This window comes from Hipposideros armiger, unplaced genomic scaffold (assembly GCF_001890085.2).
Source record: "Hipposideros armiger isolate ML-2016 unplaced genomic scaffold, ASM189008v1 scaffold_63, whole genome shotgun sequence".
Taxonomy (NCBI): domain Eukaryota; kingdom Metazoa; phylum Chordata; class Mammalia; order Chiroptera; family Hipposideridae; genus Hipposideros; species Hipposideros armiger.
Window position 1 is genome coordinate 3,779,601 of NW_017731413.1, and position 6,252 is coordinate 3,785,852.

Here is a 6,252-nt window from a genome sequence, read left to right on the forward strand (position 1 = left end):
TAACACTTAAATAACTGCATTCTCTGCCAGCCAAGATTGCTTTTGCATTTTTATAGAAATCATGTATAGAGAGAAGAGAATTATTAGAATTTGTTCCCAAGGCAAATGCTATCTTTAGGCCAGTATTCAAGGCTATCTTTTTTATTTCCACTCATGACAAGAGTTTACGCCAGCGCTAGTAAGAAAACAGGGCTATTAATACATTGAGAACTGAAAAAATTGCCAGCAAAATGTATTTCCCTTCACCAAAGCTGCAGAGGTGAGAAAGCTCAGTAGGAGAACCTGTTTCAGGAACAAACAAGGCCACAGAAGGAAATCCTCCTAGGGTATTCGAACTAATTTAGTGAGAGCAATAGCTTTTTATTTGCAGGAAGAACAGGTGTTTCCCCAGAAGAAAACCTGCAGAGTCACCTTGCTGAGCCAACATACAATTGGAAAATGGCAAAAACTGGATTACTGAAGAGTAATTCAGCAGGAAGGTAAAATATCTGCATATCTACAGAATAGTATGCTTGCTTATCTGTTACTAAGGTTACCTGATAATATTATTGGGGGATTGGGGAGGAGGAAAGAATTGTTTGCAACTGAGTAGAAAATTTAGTTCTCTCTTTCATTTTTGAATAGATTAATAGAAAAAGCACAAATTAATTGCTGCATATAATCAAAGTGGTCAGAATTCAAATGAACAAATTTAGTGTGGCCAAGGGCAGTGGAAGAAATATGCTTTCTAAAGATAAGGAAATGAGAGGATAAGATGGCTGCAAAAAGGCCCAAGAGACATAAGGGACAGAAAGATGTGCATGAGTCAGCACCACTAAGGGCTGCATAATTCAGGCAAGCGCTTGTCCAAAGGTTTGCCATGCAGAAATTGCAAGACAGTTCTGCCCATTGTCAGACTTGATATTGTTAATGGGATTGGGGGTGGAGTGGGGTGGGAGAGAACTGATCAGTTTTGTATAAATATTTCTCCTGCAGCATGTTTTCAACAAGTTGGTGAGTACTTGAATCTACGAACTCGACTTGGTGAGTCTTTCAAAACCTCATTCATTATTTTATCCATCTACTGACATTTACTGGGTGCCCACTAACTGCCAGACCCTGTCCCAGGCTGGGAGGATAGAGGGGTGAATAAAAGAAGGAATTCAGAAAAGGAGATAATGTGATCAAGTCTCAGAAAAATTGTCTCATACTGCTCAAACTGCCAGGAGCTTGTTTGACAGGAAAGAGATTCGTTAATTTATAATGAAAATTTGAAGAACCTGGATTGTGAACTGGGACTCCATGCGTAACAAACACTCACTGTGGAGCCTAAGTCACTGATCAGAAGACTCTTTGGGAATACGGATTTAGAGCAAAGGGAGCTGGATTTGTTTGTAACATGGCACCTTCTCCAAAGATAACTTTTATTCATTTCTCTTTAAATTAATCCCCCCTTTCCATGAATATCTCACATTTACCCTTTGGCTACGAATTCTGCTTACTCTGCTTGTACTTATTTTCTCACCTGCATCTCTGATTCCTTCACATTTCTGTTGTAATTAAGGACACATGTTTTGGAGTTAAGGCGACCTCGGTTTGAACGTTCACTCAGCCACTAGCTGGGTGACATTGGACAAGTAGTTTATGCGTTCTGAGTTTCAAATCCCTGATCTGTAAAATGAGGGCAATAATAGTAGCTGTCTCACAGGATTATCATGAAAATAAAATAATATATGGAAGACAGCTAGCTTTATTAATTACAGTCAATACAACTATTATTCTGAAAGTATCTGCTCTCATATCCAAATGGCATATAATCTCTTTGACCTCTGCAAGTCCTATTTTTTCCAATATTCTGTTTCATTTTAATATGCAATTCATAGTCTAAAAATAGCATAGTAGCTTATGGAAAATTTGGAATTTGGGAGTAAAGAAGCAATAATTCTTTTTTTTTTTAAAGAATTTTATTGGGGAGTTGGGGGATGGGAACAGTGCTGGGGAATTGGTGGAACGGGAACAGACAAGTTGCTGTCGTTTTGTTCTTCAGTCTAGTTGTGGAGGACGTTGCTTCACTGGCCCAAGTTGGCACCATCATTGCACTCTTCCTGGGTGAGGCAGATCAGTCACCGGCTTCTGGACGGCCACTCACTGCGGCTGCTGGCAGCTCACGCTGGCTGCTGGCTACACACAGTAGCCCATGGCAACCCACTGTGGCAACCCACTGCAGCAGGGGCTGCAGCCTCCCCCGTTGCAGGCGACTCACGGCAGCCCAGCTCCAGGTTGAGCTGTTGTTCAGCATCTTAGCTGTAGAGGGCAGTGTCACTGGCCCTCATATGTGGGATCCGAACTAGGGCCCTCTGGCGGTCCCAAGCCAGTTCTTAACCATCGCGCCACTCGGCCGGCCCAAGAAGCAATAATTCTTCATCTTGTCCTCCTTACCCAGACATTAAAAATTATAATTATTCTTGACATATTTTCAGATATCTGTTTATATTGGATCTAGCTGAAACTGAAAGAAAAGAAGTGCTTCTAAGCATGGCGTTCTTTAGTTTGCTATGCACTGCTCTATTGCTACTGGATGTGAAAGCCAGATTGCTTACTGTACACCATGACTGGTTCATGGTAGCTAACAGGTTAAGAGCTGAAGAAACACTTTTACATCTCTCTATCCTTAAAATACACGAGAAAATGAGGTGGTTTTGTTGTTTTTTGTTTATTTTGAGAAGAATGCAACTTGGAAAGGCTGGAATTTTCCCAAATCTTACATTTGCCCCAGCACTTCCTGTCTGAAGGTTTCTAATTGCATTGTTAGGCAAAAGAGCCACATACAAGACTTGTGCTTTTAAATAGTCACGTTAAATTATGGCTTGGAATAATGGAACAATATGGAACCAGTGCCTTTGCCAAATGACATACTCTGCTCTGGATTTAGTGACATTTCATCTGTTATTTTGAATCAGAACATGGAGGAATTTGCAATTATGCCATTCTTTTCAGCAAACAAAGTACCAGTCATTTTCTGATGTTTATCTGTCAAATATATGTTGAAAAAATTTTAAAGAATTTTTTTATGAGCTCCGTTTGGAAATTTCAAAGGCCTGAATTCCTTGAAATGGTGAAGAATGACTTCTTCAAGTAAAAGCTCTTACTACAAATGAAATTTTGGAACTATGGTGAACATGTAGTGTTTGGCAACACATCTGGTTTTTCTGCTTTGATGAAGATGAAGAAAGACAGCCATGAGTCATGGCTTTCTACATCACCTTGCATGGACATCAAAGCCCTTGCCAATAGTCCTGAACAAGTTTTATCTATTGCTGCAAAAGTCATCAATTTCTCCAGACTCAGGGCTTTAACTCATTGGGCTTTAAAGAAATTTTTGTTAAGAAATAGAAACAGATTATGAAATTATTCATTGGAATTCACTCCTAAAATCATTCCATAGGCAAAAACTCATTTGTGGTTTTGATTTATTTGATCACGTGAATAAGGTAAGGCTTTTTTTTTTTTTTTCCCCAGCATAAGATCCTGAGGGCTCCATTTTGGAAGCTAACCAAAAAACACACACATACACAGAAAACCCAGGAACGCTTTTGGCCAAGTTGTCACTGTGGGAAAAGAGATTGGAAACAGACAAATATGAACAACCCTTCCTATACTGGAGGAGATTTTCCTGGCTGTATTCAAGAGTGATGAAACTTGTCAATTTCTCACAAAGCAAAAATCTACAGACACCTAGAAACACTGCAGCACTTCTCCAAATGTTAGTTATACTCATTTGACTTTAAAATTGAAATCTGAATTTTCAACCATTTTTTTCTTTTGCTGACTTATACAGCATTGGTAATGCAGACTTAGCAAAGATAACCAAATTCATTGACCTGAGGACATGGGAAATGATGCAACCGGATCAGCTTGAAGAGTCCTAGAGCAATCCACTGTGTCTTGAAATAAGCCTTTCCATTTGCCACACCCTAGTTTGTTAATCATGTCTTTCTTTCACTTGTTGCTCTCAAAATTAAAAGTAAAATTGATAGAATAGCACAAATGACAAACATTATGATGTAAAGACTGTTCCACAATTTCTTCTCTTCAAGTCAAACAATGGCAGCCTTCTCATTTACATTTGCTTTGGGGAAAATTTTTAATTTTGCTCTTCATTTGCACACTTTGGATTTGTTTCAAATTATTTCATTTATGTGAATAAACAAGAATGAGAGAAGGAAAAATTTTTGTAAGTTTTTTTCTATATAAAGGAAAAATTTCAAATGCAATAAACAAAGTGTGTGCCCAAAATCAAGGGGATGTTTATATGAATTATTATTTTTTTAGAAAATGAGCATTTTCTTTCATCAGATCAAAAGAGGTAAATGACCTCCTCTCCCCTCTCCCCCCCAAAGTGGTTAAGAACCATGGATCTAAAACAGCCACCTCATTTTACAGTGAATAAGTGCAGACTCCAAAACATGAAACAATTGCCCAAAGTCACACAGCTAATAAGTGTTAGAACTGGAATTTGAGCCCAGCTCTCTTATGTCTAAGGCCATTATACTATGTTACCATTACATATCCTCAGTAGGACATTACACAGTCAGGAACAGGAAGTTCTTTGGAACCAAAACAAAACGAAAAAAACCAACCAACCAAAAAACCGTGTGAATATTGTATACCTGAAATGAATATAATGAATATAATATTATACACTTAATATACATAAAGATAAACTCTATGAAAATGAAAGCTTTTGTTCCAAGTGTATTACTATCAGACTTTTCTAACCTTGACTTGTTCTTGCCTGTCTAGACCTGCACTGATTTCCAGCTGCTTGAAAAATCCATCTGTTACCTACCCCATCTAGTTCCTGCCTGTTTTTCTTCTTTAATGACGGATTTAAAACCTGGTTTCAAATCCACTAGTAGACTCAAGCATCTTAAATAACCTTCACCTGGGTGTGTCTCTATTCTCTAAACCCAAACCATGGCTTTTCCTGCTGTGTCATTTTGCCATGGCCTGAACTCTGTATATAACAGAGTCTTAGTCTGTTGAGGCTGCTCTAACAGAATACCATAAACTGGGTAGCTTATAAACCACATAAATTTATTTCTCACAGTTCTGGTGGCTGAGAAGTCCAAGATCAAGGCACTGGCAAATTCTGTGTCTGGTGAGAGCCAACTTCCTGGTTTATAGACGGCCATCTTCTTACTGTGTCCTCACAAGGCAGAAACGAGGAGGAAGCTCTCTGGAGTCTCCTTTATAAGGGCATTAATCCCATTCAGGTGGACTCCATTCTCATTACCTAGTCACTTACCAAATGTCCCACCTCCTAACACCATCATATTGAAGGTTAGGATTTAACATATGAATTTCAGGGAGACATAAACATTCAGTCTATAGCAAATAGCTTATACTAGAGTTTAGTGAGTTCTGTGGTGAATATTTTGTGGCCACAAATATGCTGAAATGGACCCTTTGCTTTAAAAAGAAAACAAACAAAAAATGGAAAAGCTAATTTAAAGCTATTTATTTTCAAGTATATGAAAGTTATACATTTTTCACATTTAATTCAATAAGTGTCTTTTTTATAACATGAATTTTGAGTTCAAGAATTTTTCTTAAATCACTAAATCAAAACTGCAAAACACAGTTGAAAATTTGATTCTTAGTCTATAGTTCCAGTTTGCCACTTTGAAGATGGGGTATGCCATTTGAATTAAGTTTACTTCTAGTATATGAACAATAAATAATAACAATATTAGCTATCAATATCAATATGGTACTGGGAGTTGTACAAGCATGCCTCTAGTCCTTAATAATCACTCTGCAAAGTAGAAAGTATGATCCCAATCTACAGAGGAGAAAATCGAGATGAAACCAGTTAAGCGTCTTGTTAGGAATATATTAAGTGGCTTTGCCACTAATTAATAATATTATATGTTACCTGGAAAAAAGATTTTTTTAAAATTCACATCAAGCCCAACATTTAGATACATCTTGTTTATCACTAAAAATGAATGTAATTTAGATATAGTTCAGGAAAAGTGTGTGCCTACCGCTGGAGCCCCAACAGCCTTTGTTGGCCCCCCACCCAATTTTTTCTTTCTACAAGTAGGAAAGCATCAATGGGTGAAGTCAAGGCAGGTGACTTGAGAGGATAAAATAAAACAGAAGTCCTATCTAGGAAGTAAACAGTATCCAGGGGAACTGATGGTAGCATCAGTTTATTCAGATTCAGCTTGCCTGAAAACATGGTGGCTTCCAGCAATGGAGAAGAGT

The 6,252-nt window shown here is 37.9% G+C and overlaps 1 long non-coding RNA gene across 1 annotated transcript; it reads left to right on the top strand.

The window, feature by feature from the left end:
* Positions 1–246: 246 nt before the first annotated feature.
* LOC109382315 (uncharacterized) lies at positions 247–4,110 on the top strand. Its single transcript, XR_002123916.1, has 3 exons — positions 247–479; positions 976–1,023; positions 3,499–4,110. It is a non-coding gene; the product is annotated as an uncharacterized LOC109382315 (long non-coding RNA).
* Positions 4,111–6,252: the final 2,142 nt, after the last annotated feature.